General features: G+C 40.5%; 2 protein-coding genes across 3 annotated transcripts in view; both read left to right on the top strand.

Moving 5' to 3' along the window:
• The window catches only part of pofut4 (protein O-fucosyltransferase 4), a 327,876-nt gene that overhangs the window by 138,046 nt on the left and 174,917 nt on the right, over positions 1-14,913 (top strand). The window lies entirely within an intron of this gene.
• The window catches only part of nlgn3a (neuroligin 3a), a 171,574-nt gene that overhangs the window by 22,258 nt on the left and 134,403 nt on the right, over positions 1-14,913 (top strand). The gene's annotated exons all lie outside the window — the stretch shown is intronic.

Below are 14,913 nucleotides of genomic sequence, written 5' to 3'. Positions count from 1 at the left end.
GCTCTGAAAGTTTGATTTGCTCTAAAATGTTATTAGGGCATGACGTTTAAACAGCAATTACATATTCAATAATAAACCACTAAACCCAAAACTTGCAGAGTAGGCCAATCTTACGGCGAGGTAATCCTGCTCCTAGGTCACGATTGAGTATGGGTTGTGCACTGTGGTCGCCCTCCCCAGCAGCAGCAGCAGCAGCATTTAGGGATGGGTCAAATGTAAACATTAAGGTGCACTCTGCCACATTTCAACACTGAGCCAACATTGTAACTCCAGCATTTTCATTAAGCAGATGCTGTGGCTTCCGCTCGTTCGCCTGTTTTTTTTTTTTTTTTTCAGAAACGTATTGAAAATCCAGCTTGTCACACCACAATACACTTTGGCACCTCTCACTTCTCTGAGACTGCCGGGCATTTGCATGTCAATGGCATTATTCTAGCGGTGCTTTTTTTTTCTTCTTTTCGTCATTGTGAATATGGTGCGAGAAAGCAAAGAAGTTGTTCGTATGAAAGGAGCGGCAGAAGAAGGTGAAGTGTGTCCCTTTTGACCTTTTAAAACACCAGATGAAGATAAAATGATGGCACAACAAGCCAAGAATAAGTACCAGCTTGTATCGGCTGAAACTTCAAATCCTAATGAAAAGTCTGATGTTTATGACTTGATATTTACAATTGTACAGATCATATTTTTCTCTTAACTGTCTTACAATGGTTGCAGCAGGACACTATAAATTGCTATGGGATGACTTGAGGTTTAGCACCATATATTCCCCAATGCAGACGATCTATATACATAATGTAAGCGCTACAAATCTTTACAGACATTATTTGCTCATTAATTTTACAGGCGACATCTAGGTCATGTCTCAGCTTGCTATGATCAGTGGAGCCTCTTTAAAACATGACGAAAAGCTGATCCTTCACTTTCCACAGAACTGCAGCCCACTTAGCCAAAAATAAAGATTATGTGTTACTCTGTGCATTTGTGTACAGTCAATACTGAAAGTTGATTGTTAAATTACGAGTTAGACTAAATCTATTTTAGCGCTTGACACCAGCTGCCACACTGCACGCCGTTTCAAGCAAACTTAGATAAACAAAACATGCCAGCGACGCCAAACATGCTCCGAATGCTCAGAGAGACGCAGACACGGCTATTTTTCGCGATGTCTTATCGAAATGAGAAGCGGATGTAACGTGTGCAAACCTAATGCTGCCTTCTGTCAAAACAAAGCAGCGACGTGTACATGAAGACGAGCTGTAAAAGTTAAATTATGAGTCAGGTATGAGGAGAGTCTTTGCTGTGATCTCGCTCAACATTTGGACGCAGATTTGTTTGGATTTCGATTAAGTAAGTCACGCAGTATGACTTTAATGTACACAGAAACAAAACAGGATGATTTTGACATTATGCCAAATGAGGTAGTGAAAATCGTTTGTGACCTTGTACTTTCTTATACTGCTTACTACAGTTTTAAAGGATCTGTAGCATGCTATTTTAGCCATTCCAATTATATACATTAGTAAAGTATAGGCATTCATATGATATATTGTACCTCTACCAGTATGGAGCACTAATTTGTGATAAATATAAGTATTTTCTGGAGGTATTTTTTAAACCCGGAAGACACAACGCTTCAGTTCAGTTAACTCCGCCTCCTCTCTCCGCTCATACAACTTTTCCAGTAGTACAAAAATAAATACGCAGCAAAAAAGTGAAGCTACTTCATGTTGCAGTTATAAGGAGTTGACATCTGCAACACAGCTTCATAAATGGCTAACACACAAGCTAACACGCGTTTTGATTGACTCACCGCTCTGGTCCATCGCTGTTTACGTTGTGGGACTTACGTTGGTTATAAAAGTTAATCCACTTTGGTTCTGGCCAAGGTTCACCAAGCATCCAAGAGACAGTCACAGAAAACACTATTTTGGCTGATAGTAACAGAGTCCCGGAAAGAAATTCCAACTTCTGACGAGTGACCTCTTCTTTAGGAAGGTTGAGCAAACTCCCGTCCTTGTAGCCAAACGCCCTTATCTCTGACATTAGCGTTAGGTACTCTGTGTCCAGAGTAGGTTAGAAAGAGCTCCTTCTTCACAGCTTCCAGTGTAAACATGACATCTGTTCAGACGCTCAGGGGATGTGTTTGTTTTGTCCACAGGGGCAGCGCTGAGGCACTTCCTTTTTTTCCCCTTCTTTTCTTTCTTACAACAGAAATAATGAAAAAGCAGTTTTACAAATTAAAATCCGTCTGTAAGTATAGAATTAAGGCATTACATTACAGACGTCGAGCACTTCCGTTCCGCTATGACGACACAACGGAGCAAGTCAATCGTTTACCAGGAGAGGGCGGAGCACACTCTGGGGGTGTTTTTGATAAGGAAATAGCATAACAACATGGTGAAAAGCTCCAAAAAGTCGATTATGCATGATATAGCCCCTTTAAGGGAGTAATGTATTGTTTTAAAAATCAAGCTGCTAGTGAGTGGTGACAGTGAAAAAAAGAAAGAAAAGTCATGTTGTAAAAGCGGGATTCGTTTTAAAAGTAATATCCTTTCATTCTCGTATTTACAACAGGCATTATTCTGCATGGTGCATTAGCGTGGCGCTGTCCTCAGGATGAGCCGCTCTTCAAAGGCCGGCTCTGTATGATTTATGAAGGGACCTCTGTTTTTGTTTCACTTTCAGAGGCGGGGGCACCGCGCAGTAGGGACATTCAAAGAGCACAAATTAATTCTCTCTTTTCAAGCGTTCCGGCATAAGAGAGTATCTAATGCATATTTGCTATTAATGAAGCAAAATAACATGCCCAGTGCAGTCCCAGAGGAAATGAGTTTACTGCTTAGCTGTGTGTTTACATGTGACCCCTCTGTAAAGGATTATTCTGTCTGCTGCTCAATGACATATGGGCAAATAAAAGTCACCGTTTGTGGAAACAATGGTTAAAAATAAACTTGCACTGCAGTTTGCTCAGGTGTGAACTATGAGAACACTTGATCTAAAGAACAAAACAAAGAACAAAATGTTGTTGTTTTCTGGAGTTTTTTTGAAGACTGATTGGCCTTAACATTTTAAAGGAATTGTGGACAATTATAAAATACTAACCAAAGATGGAAAATTCCTCAACAGAATATGTTGTTCAATCCAGTTGCTCTCAAACATTAGTCATCAATAGAGAAAATATTTAATTCTGAGGACTATGACCACATATGACAGGGCAAAGGCAGGACTAGTCATTTAACCCAAAAATAGTCACCTTGCATTTAACACTTACTAGAACCTCAGCACACAATTAATGGTCCTGTAAGGAAAATAATCTATCTATCCATACTTTTTCCGTTTTATCCAAGGCTGTGTGTGTGGAGGCAGCAATCTGAGCAAAGAGGCCCTATTGCTTATCCACACACACCTCCAGGCCAGCTTAGAGACGTAGTCCCTCCAGCGTGTCCTCGGTCTTCCCCAGGGCCACCTCCCAATGTGATGTGCCTGGTACACCTCCCTGAAACAGATGCTCGAGCCACTTCAGCTGGCTCCTCTCAAGCAGCAGCTCTACTCCAAACTTCTCTCAGGTGACTGAGCTTCTCACCTTATCTCAACTCAACTTCAACCGCCCGATAGAGCGACCACATCACTGCAGACGGTGCACCGATCCGTCTGTTAATCTCACGCTCCATCCATGCCTCACTCATAAACAAGATCCCGAGATACTTGAAAACCATGGCCTCAGAATTGGAGGTGCTGATCTTCATCCCAGTCGCTTCACACAACTGCGGCGACATGGTGGTTCAGTGGTTAGTGCTCATGCACATCTTACAGCATGAAGGTCCCTAATTCGATTGGAGGGGGCTAGAATAGAGTGAAGGTTCTGGAGTGGCCATCTCAGTCTCCTGACCTCAATATCATTGAACCACTGTGGTGAGAGCTCAAACACGCTGTTCAAGACAGCCCAGGAATTTACCGGAATTGAAGGCTGATTTGAAATGAGTTATTGCATCTGTCTCCTCTCCAATGTTAATACTCCATCTGTCTAAAATGTGATCTGGAGCTTAATTTCAAAACAATAATATTATCATAATCTGTCCTTGAAACAAAAGAAAACCTAAATTCATTTGATACAGGAATGTAAATCCATTAAACTTTGCTAAAGTACTGTGTTAAGCCGTGATGTTGTTGTTCTAACCGGAATAGGAGGGTTATGCAGTGAAAGCTTGGTTCAGAGTCAACAGGTTCAGTGAGTCACTCCGAAAGGCCTTTGTGGAGGAAGTCTGTGTAAAAGGCTTTGATTTGCATACGTGCATTTGTTGCTGGGCCGGTGCCGCGTTTGAAGTGGGAGTAGTTTTTTTGTGGAGCATGACAACAGCAGGCTGAGGTACATGCAGTGGTGAAATGAAGCACAGAGGCAGCCAGAACTTTCCACAGCGCTGTTTTTCTTTTATTTATTTAGTGAGTGCAGCCAGACACTAAAATTTCTGAAGCACACAGTGATGATGCAGAGCCAGTCCAGAACAATAAAGACATCAGTGCGCGCCTATATACTGTTTGCATAGAGAGTTTGGAAAGAAGCTTTGAAGATGTACATTTAATGCTTTATTTATATGTTTCCATTTCTATTAGACAAAGGCTCTCAAAGCAACATCTACTGTTTACTTGAACTCTTCTCAAGAGACTTCATCAGCAACTAGCAACCTTTAGCAGTGGGCTGAATTCATGGGGAAAGTAGAGAGAAACTTTCAAGTCATCACCTGTACTTGGTTGTTTAGAGTAGAGGACCTATTAGTAATACCTAAGAGTGGATAGTTGTGGCCTTTCTTCATGGAGGCTTTCCAAGGAAATCACAGCACCAGCCTGCTTATTCATTATTATATAATTAAAATCTCCGGTATAGCAGAAAGCCTACATAAAGGAGATTCGACCAAAACTTTAATTTTCAAAACTTTACCAAAACATATACTGTGCAAAAGTTTGTGTGTTCATACCCAACATGTACAAAAATAGACGATTACACTGATAGTTTGAACTCTGCCAAAGCTCTGGTCATGTGTGATAGAGATTGTGATAAAGTGATAAAGATTAACTGAAAAAAAACTATTAAAGCATAACCAAGTTCTGCGTTTTTTTACTCATTAATTGTCTGTGAGAGTAAATACTACGCTGACAGAAAAGACAAAGTGAGAGAGGGATATTGTACATCCAATTACGGAGAGATAATTTTTTTCACTCAAACTTGGCTGTAAATACTGCTAAAGTGGCGCTAGCCCCCAGTGAGCTTTGCCCGTTAGCCTGTTAGCGTCTTCTTTGTGATTCCATTAGTGTGTATTGGGGCCACCGGGGCGGTTTTCTGGCCAGAGATACCAGGGGGAGATGAAAGACCCGCAATCAGCCCATTAACACTTGTATTACCCCCAGAGGGACTACGAAAAGGATTTATTAAGGTAAACAAGTTACTTAGTTCTTCTTTAGTATGAAGTAGACATAAGCTTTTTGCTTTTGCCTACTCCTTTTGGGCACTGCTGTATTTTCTTTTCACTTGTTATTTTGTAATGTTGAAAACCAACAACTTAGGAAACAAAAGTTTTAATCAGTGAAGTATCTTTGGTGTATATGTCTTAAAAAAAAAGAAAAAAATCCCTGGGAAAATAGACACAAGGAGCCATCTGTATGGGTTTATCTGTCTTTTTTACTGAAAGCTTGATCCTAAAGTACTTACACCAAGGAGCGGTGTAGGCATAACAGTGGTGTTTATCTGATTCTGTTGTGATTGTCATAAGCTTTCATTTTCCATACCTTCTGACGTGACGGCACTACTCAGACTCTTTACTGCTGCCTCAATTTTATTAGGAATGCATCCCAGAAGGCTCAAAATCCATCCTACTTCCCTCTGTAAGTCTCAAATTGATGTTAGTGCCGCTGCGTTGTAGTACGTGCCGTCCTCACAGTGCAGAAGATGAGACGAGCGCCTTCAAATATCTGCTCAATTCTCCCTGGTATACGCTCAAGTGTGACCTCTCTAGGAATTTCATCAGCTTTCACATGTGCTTAGCAACTCCAATCATATGTTGCCTCTTCAGAAAGTGGATGAGCAACAAGCACCGCAGCAGACATCCAGAATATATAAATAACATTACAGCCACCTGTCTGTCAGCAGCGGTCCTATTGTAATCATATTTTATGACTTATTTTTAAAATGCTGCCCCAAGCGTCGGAAACCTCATAACTTTTCTGGCACCTATCTATCAAATCCAAAAACATACAAATAACGCTTTCCAAATGATGCAAATTGTATTTCAGCGTCATAAAGGTAAAAAAATGAATGTTTTTCAATGAAACTCATGGATGGTATTTTGTCTCAAGGCTCTTTGAATCACTGACATCAATTTCAGAAAGACTGGGATAATGAGTTGTCAGGTAAGTCCAGTTAAGGGAAAAACTACTGAAAAAGGACGTTCACCATTATTAAGCGGACCACCATTTTCAAGCAAAATGCCTTGGACTAGGAATGAAAAACTTCGACATTTCATGAAAGATCAAGTGTAATCATCGTACTGTTTAGAGATTTGTGGCTGATTCAGAGCACACATGGGTTTGTGCAGATAAAGACACAATGTACTGTCAGACAAATACATCAGATTAAGAGAACAGATGCTACAAAGCAGCAAACAGGTATTTGAAGCTGCTGGTGCCTCTGGAGTCTCCCGAACATCAAGGTGTAGGACCCTCCAGAGGCTTGTAGTTGTGCATAAACCTATCTGGCCTCCCCTAAACTGTTTAATGAATGCTCATGAACAGAAACGGCTGCAGTGGCCCAGAAATACATGAAGACTCATTTTCAAACAGTCTTGTTCACTGATGAGTGCCGTGTGACACTGGATGGTCAGATGGATGGAGTAGTGGATGGTTGGTGAATGGCCAAAATGTCCCAACAAAGCTGTGACGTCATCTATCTATCTATCTATCTATCTATCTATCTATCTATCTATCTATCTATCTATCTATCTATCTATCTATCTATCTATCTATCTATCTATCTATCTATCTATCTATCTATCTATCTATCTATCTATCTATCTATCTATCTATCTATCTATCTATCTATCTGTCTGTCTGTCTGTCTGTCTGTCTGTCTATCTAGCTTTCCTTGGTATAACTTTCAATCCATGCAAGGGATTATGTAAATTTTGTGAAATAATGTGAGCATATTTGCCTTGTTTGCGGCCAGAGATCAGATTATTTTTGAAAATGGAGGCACAGGCTGCCTTTGTGCTCTTTGGTTTGCCGCGTTTGGAGCAGCGTTGGCAAGGGGATAGAGACAGCACACAAAACACTTGGTTAGAAAACAGATCCACACTTCTAATGGCGTCCGGGAGAGTTGGATACTGTGCAAATCATTCATTATTTTATTTCTTACCAATAAGCAAAACAAACTATTTAGTATTTCAAAATCAGATTTGCTTTTCTGATTAGGCATAGCATTGTGACTGGTGAATCATGCAGCACAGCTCTTCATTATGACATCTGCTAGATTTACATGTTTGAATTTGTGACGCATCTCCATACGTGTCCAAGGATATCTTATTCAACTAACCATAGCAACATTATGACTAATGATTCACCAGTGTTCTCTCTTAAAGGGACTAGATGCACGTTGTTCATTTTTATACTCACTACTGCCACCTCAGGTCTTGCGCGTAACTGCAGGTTCTACATTAAGCTCGGGCACTTCGGACCCGAATTAACACCTTTTTGAGTGACTGTGCAGGATTTTAGAGGCAGCTGTGGTGAATAGGTCTGAGCTTATTCTACACTTTAGGACATTGCTGGAACATGTAGGGGGAGGAAAATACTGCATTTAAAAAATCCCTTTAAACATCGGGAATTTGCAGCATTTATTTAATACATTCAGAATCCGATTTGTGTGAGGTGATTTGTAGTCAGATCATGTTGTATCTTTGTCCTTGATAAAAGTTAGAATCACAGCACAAATCCGGTCTACTGAATAAAAGGGAAAAGCTACAATGTGCGTCACATCTCAGTGTTGTACAGCAGCTGGAGCCGTGTGAAGGCTCAGTCTGGTTTGACGTTTACGAGAGTTGCTTTTGAAACATGCCAATCAGCTTGATTTAATACGGCAGGCTACACTTCACTGAGCCCTGGAGATTATGTATAATCACAGACAAACGTATGTACATTCCTTGCTGATTTTACATTTGTGTTGCCTAAGAAAGAGATCAATTAATGCCTTTTGGACACATTAATAGATAAACCACATTGCCTTACTCACTGAATGAAGCAAATTCTAATCTGAATGTAGAATTTGGGGGGTTTGTTTGTGTGGGCTGATGTAGGTGGATTTGCGTATGGGGACAGCCCTGGTGGTTTTAGTTGGGTATGGGTATACGTATGATGTGCTACAGCTAAATGTGTTTGGTTTCATTCAACTCTTTCACCCTCAAAATAGTATATTTGAGGTAAATAAAAAGAAATAAAAAGAAGGTTTATTATTAATCAAAGGAATTTTAGATCAGGGCACAATATCAAAGAGCACAGTGCCGGCAAAATGGTGTTCTGTTCTAGGATTGCAGCAGACAAAATGGAGGGTGAAGGAGCTAAGCTAAATGTTCACAGTTTCCACTTTTAATGAGTTGAGCTCAAGGTAAACGTCTGCATCGTCTCTCTATCCTTTTGTGTCTCAGAGTTTGTGTAACGGCGCTGTTGGACCTGGCTGCCTCAGAAATGTTTGTGATCAGCGCCTATTCTCTCTCAGGTCAAGATGGCTTATTTCATTGGCTAGATGTTCCCGATGACTAATGCGTCTCTGCGAATGCCTTTGTCGGACTAACTACTATAATAATGTAATGGTTAGCGTCAGGAAGCCTATTTACTGTCGTGTTGGAACCTTTTGTGAGAGAGCCTTCGGTCGATCTAGGAATGTGGAGGCGTAGGAGGATATTTGCCGTTGTGAACCATTCTAATCTTTGCTTTACTACATCCTCAGTGCCACGGGTTAGTAGTTCAGTCTCATACGTAAAATGTTAAAGAAAACGTGAGCAGCTTGACTTTTCTGTTGTGTCCATTCTTCCACACTCACCGCTGTAAATGATCAGCTTTCACCTCCATTTTTGAGGGAAATGTAGATTCATTACATTTATAGAACTTTTTTTAACCATGTTATAATGTTTCAATTATCCTCATCAGATACATACCTGAGGTCGTGTTTTATTTTATTTGCACATTTTATTCTACATATTCAGTTCATCTTCCTCTTCCTCACTCAAAACACCTGCCTACATGCCTATGTGTTTTTCACACCAGACCTTCACTAAACTTGTCCTAACCCTGCAAAGCCCAGATCATGAAATAACCAGATTGATATTCTAGTGCCAGTGTCATTTGCACTGACATCAATCTGGGACCGCGCCGGCTTGAACCGTTCGGGAAGAGGTCAAGAACACTGCAAATCCATTAAATGTTTTGTTTTGAAAAAAGTTCTGCTTTATGTTCTGCAGCACCGCAAGTTTATTTTATATCACAGTGTTGTTAATTAGTGTCCTTTTCTGTCCGAACGGTGAAGCCGGCTCGTGTGTTTGTTTACTCACAAATACCGCGAGATTTCAGCTTGCTGGCAAGGTAATGAAATAACTGCAAAATCTATTTTTTGGAAACTGGAGTCTCTACTGAACCCCTCTGACAAATAGAAAAAAAGAATGTAATGAAATATCAGTTTGCTTATATGACTTCTAATTATATGAATTTTGGGCATTTGTGTATGCATGATGCATGTAAACACTTTTACTTTAAATATACCCAGTTGTGTCACTTAAACCCTTAATACACACATGCTCTACACGGCTTTACTCTAAATTAAGTTGTGAAATATTGATAAGTTTTACATTGTGTCAATCCTCAAAACATTCCTATTGAAGTATCAGCAACAATTTTAAAGTTGGGGATGGACCTCTGCATTACAAGTATCTGTATCTGTATATATCGGCATGTTTGCTAGCACAGATCTTTTTGTACCTTGTTTTTGAGTACATGAGAAGGAAATGTGCCCTATAATTGCTTTTAGCATAACTGAATTTTATATCTTCAAGAATAAGTTTTTTTTTTTAACTCATCATTTTAATTCATATTGCTAAATATTAAGGATAAGGTGTACACATATGAGTGAGTAAAAAAAATAAAAACAAGTAAAATCATAATCTCCATGAACGCAAGTCTCCGACGGCTATAAATAAAAATCCCAAATTTAATTGCCCATAGATTTTCACAATAAATAATTTCATCTGCCATTTCGTATTCCAATCTTGCAAAAACCCTCCCTGCCACGCTCCCCCCGCCTGTCCTGACTTCGACCTCCCTTAAGTTATATTTATTATTAGTGTGCAAAGCCGCGCTGATGAGCCGATCGATATTTTCTGGGTATGATGAGGGAGAAGTCGAGCCGTCTCTCCTCTGTCCCTTGGCAGTGCTTCAGCAGGTGCAGACATCAAAGTGTTGTGGACCTCTGTGAACGAAGCAAGTGGCGGGAGAACGATGTCCTCCAAACAGACACACTCCGTCACGCGCCGTCCCATGTCCTTGCAATGTCCTGATTAAAAAAAGTTCGACCAAACGTATTTTACCTTCGCTCAAAATTAGAGTTATTGCAGTTCTCATATGCAGTGTAGGCACTTCCCAAACTGAAATAAAACAAAATCTCTAACTGTTGGGAATAGTGAAGGTGCCCTTATCTTGAAAACTTCAGACATGGTTATTGGTTTGTGGAGATCATTTTAGGGGGAGTTCATTACCCTCACAGCTCAAAATAGATCACAATTAAGATTATTTTTCATTAAAGTCAGAGACATTTTTGAAGAGGAAACAGACGTGCAGTCAAAGGTGAAGCGAGTTTCAGTAATATTTCACACCACAGTGTCTAATAGAGCCATTAGTCATTAGAGGACAGAGCAGCCGTCGTATAAATCTCGTGTTCGCTGGTGCTTTTAGCCTCATCTAAAATAGAGCAACTATAAAGGTCTATGTAAAAGAATGAAGCCTGTAAGGTCACGACGTGAACGGTGCGATTTGTTCGGTCGCAGGCCTTTGCCAAAAACAAATGTTGGTAAACCGTCTTTATAGTTATTGAGGGTCAGCCACAATGCTTGAACCACAACATCCTTGCACTGTGTGAAAGTTTTGCCCCAACACTAGTCTGGCCTTTGTTTTTACATGCTCTCATCAAAAAGAACTCGCGAGGAAAGGTGACAAAAAGACAATGAGTTGATTTGTATAAGCTCCTCTAGGTGGCTGATATTGACAAAAAATAATATCTCAATATTTGTGTTGATGTCTTGACACTGGAAATATACACGATATTGTAAATTGGCATATTTTTGATATCATGTTGTCGGAATATATTCTCTGGAATAAGTTAAAATCCAGAAGCTACTTGTGCGCTAATAGGTGTCAATAATGGAGTCACACCAATGGCCGCTGGCTGCGCTGCTTTATGCCCACGACTCTAGAGGCCGCCATTGCTGTAGTACCTCCATATTGCCACTAGTGCTCCATTGAAAAGCATTGGAGTTTAGACACGTTAAAAACAACTTTAATGCCTGGTTTCTATTTTTTCAACACTAGACTAGGCTAGATATTCCTCCTGTGATAACGCTGGGTTAGTCACAATTTAAGAAACCAGGCTGGTTTTCGTAAGAAGATTTTTAGAAATCTCGCACTTAATGAGGCTTGGAGTGTTGGCATTGGAGCAACGCGAGCTACACGTCACGCAAGGGCCGAGTCTACAGTGAAGATCCCGCCTGTATGCCCTTTTTAGGAACATGCTTCGTCAGAGCTGGGGAGGGGGGGTCTGTAAATCCACCATTATTTTCCCCCTCGACCGTGGTCATTATGGTAAACGGGGAGGAGTGAGCAGAAGCCGTCCATTTATATACTGTCTATGAGTCACACACACACACACACACACACACTTTAAACCAGATGAGGACTGAGGCTGCACGACTACATTTATTAACACATTCATTTCAAGGACCACGCCCCAATCCTTCTGCGTCTGCGTTCATGACCATTTCTCAACTCCCCCGCCCTCCTGTCGACAGGACCTTGTGTGCTTTGTATTTCCCATGTCTTGATGGTTTCATGTATGTGCTTTGCCTTAACCTTTTAACCTGATTGTAATTTCGCGTTTCTTCTTTTGTACGGCGCATTGAGTTGCCTTGTGTACGGAATGCGTGGTGCAAATAAAGTTGCCTTGGCTTGTATGTTGAAAAAAATTTAAAAAACAATGGAGCAATGACACAAACCCTACATGGATAACTGTTTTAAAAAAAAAAAGGGGTTTATTCCATTTTGTATTTTGTCTATAACCTAAAAAAAGTGGTTTATTATGAGTTGAAATGAACGTAGACCCATTTTATCCGAGTCACGACTTCTCCATGTTGAAGGATCGTACGGAAGCTGTTTACAGTGTGATGGTCACAGTGTCGCTAAATGACTTGTGTTCTTGCAGCTTCTGAAACCTTTCTTTGTTTTGTATTTACTCGCATGAAGGGCTAATAGTGTGACTTTTAATGCCCTACTGAAAAACTAACACATTTTAGTCATGTCGCTTGCAATCTCTCAAGCCATATTTTAGCATTAAACAAATTAAATAGTCAGTGTTCTTATTATAATTTTATAGCCGTGATTTCCCAGGAGAAATCACATAATTGAGTAGCCAGTGTACAGTGCATAAAATTTGGTTGTGCAAGTGTGCGAACGGAAGCTACGGTAACACTGTCCACTTTTGCTCCTGCATGTTCCGAGACGTCTTGCTTCCTTTATAATCCTTAAGTCTATGTCATCCCATGTCCCCACCTTGCTCGCGTTGCCTTTCCGCCCAATTGGATATGCTTGACTTTTCATGCTTTAACCTGCACTCAGTATGCACAGCCATGAACCCGACTGTCCACCACAGCAATTTCATTTACCCGAAAATTGAAAAAGCGTTGCTCGTCTGCCGCATTTAACTAACGCACACAGTTTTTGATATAAGAAGCGCATTTTTTTTTTTTGGGACTCTGGTTGATCCACGGCTGCAGCAGTCGGGGAATAGCTTCCTCGCCGTAACAGCACCGCCAGGGAATGTCACGATTGCTTTTCTCTCTCTGCATAGTGAGTCTCCAATGGCTGCTGATACATTATAAATCATTTACACAGTCATTTTAGAATGCAATATCCTGCTCTAAATGCTGGTGTTTCTGTGGCATTGTTATTGGAGTGAATGCTGCAGGAGGCGCACACACAGCCAACCGGTGCCCTAAGCCTCAGAAATTGAAAATTGATCAGGCAGAGTGGGGAGGTGTTGTCGTTGGCGCTGTTGGCTTCACCTATGGGAGGGCCGTTTAGCATTTACATCGTGCTGCTGTGGAGCCCTCTCCTGTCCCGTCCCGCTGGTCAGCCTAACACGTGATCCACAAATTGCAGGACAGGGGGCTGGAATTTCAATGTCTAAATGCTAAGCTCTCAGTCGTCGAAGGATTAAAAAAAATATATACTACAAATGGTCTACAATGAGCGCATCATCATTCGAGACAAGTTAGTTTAACTGGCTTTTCTCCTTGATTTAATGTTGATCTCGGCATGGCGGTATTTGTATGGTCAGATTTACAGTGGGAGGAAAAAGTGAGTACACAGTTTGGAATTTTTTACTGTACATTTCTACCTAAATTGGTCATAAAATGTGGTCTAATTTTTATTAAAATCATATGAATGATTAAACGTGTCTGCTTAAACTAATACCACCCAAACTATACATCTGATGATCATTACATGTTTATGGCCATAACATAAACATTCACAGGACAGGGAGGACTAAGTGAGTACACCGCCTGAATCTCACTGAACTACAGCAGTTTTGTAAAGAGGAATGGTCCACATTCATCCTGATCGTTGTGAGCACCTAATCTGCAACTACAGAAGTTAGTTCAGTCCACTGAATATTTTGCATCCAAGAGCTCTTTCGCAAACCAAAGTTGAATAGTTTGAAAGGAACACACAACGTCATGTGTGGAGGACTAAATGGAACAGCACACCCACATCAAAACACTATGCTCACTGTGAAGTTTGGTGCAGAGAGAATCATGGTGTGGGGCTGTTTTGTTGCCTCAGGGCCTGGACAACGTGATATCATCAATGTGAAAATTAATTCACATGTTTTGCAGAAAAACCTGAGACATTCACAACAGCATGTGAATAAGTGAGTGAACCCCTGTATTAAATAGCTGGCTGACTCTTCTTTTGCAGCAGTAACTGCTTTTCTGTAGTTGCAGATTAGACGCTCACAACGATCAGGATGAATCTTGGACCAATCCTCTTTATAAAACTGCTGCAGTTCAGTGAGATTCAGGGGGTGTACTTACTTATTCAACGCTCTCCTGTGAATGTTTACATGCTATGTAATAAAAATATGATCAAATTAAATGTTTGGGTGCTATTAGTTCAAGCAGACACTGTTTCATCAATCTTGTGATTTTAATAAAGATAATTTTTTGACAAATTTTGGCAGAAATGTGAGAAATTCCAAACGGTGTACTCACTTTTTCCTCCCACTGTACTTGGTGTTAAAAGTTTGAAAACCACTCATCTATTTCTTCATGACTGCGGGTTTTGTCTAAATCTTGCCTTATTACTTTGCGTATCGCTGGTACGTGCTAATAACCGAGCCGGTATCTCCCTAAAACAGCTGAGAGTTCTATTAGCGCTTCTATCACCAACTTGACAACAGTTAATTGCTGCTTCAAAGTCACGGCATCATCTTGATTATGATTATAATAATAATTGATGATATCAGTATGAGATCTGTCATGTTTATGTGGTAGGAGCTGCTTTATGTCCTGACAGAGAAGTCGATAAAAGTGATGCCTTGGATTTCAGTGCACT

This window comes from Gobius niger (genome assembly GCF_951799975.1).
Source record: "Gobius niger genome assembly, chromosome: 5".
Taxonomy (NCBI): Eukaryota; Metazoa; Chordata; class Actinopteri; order Gobiiformes; family Gobiidae; genus Gobius; species Gobius niger.
This window is presented reverse-complemented; position numbering and strand designations above follow the sequence as displayed.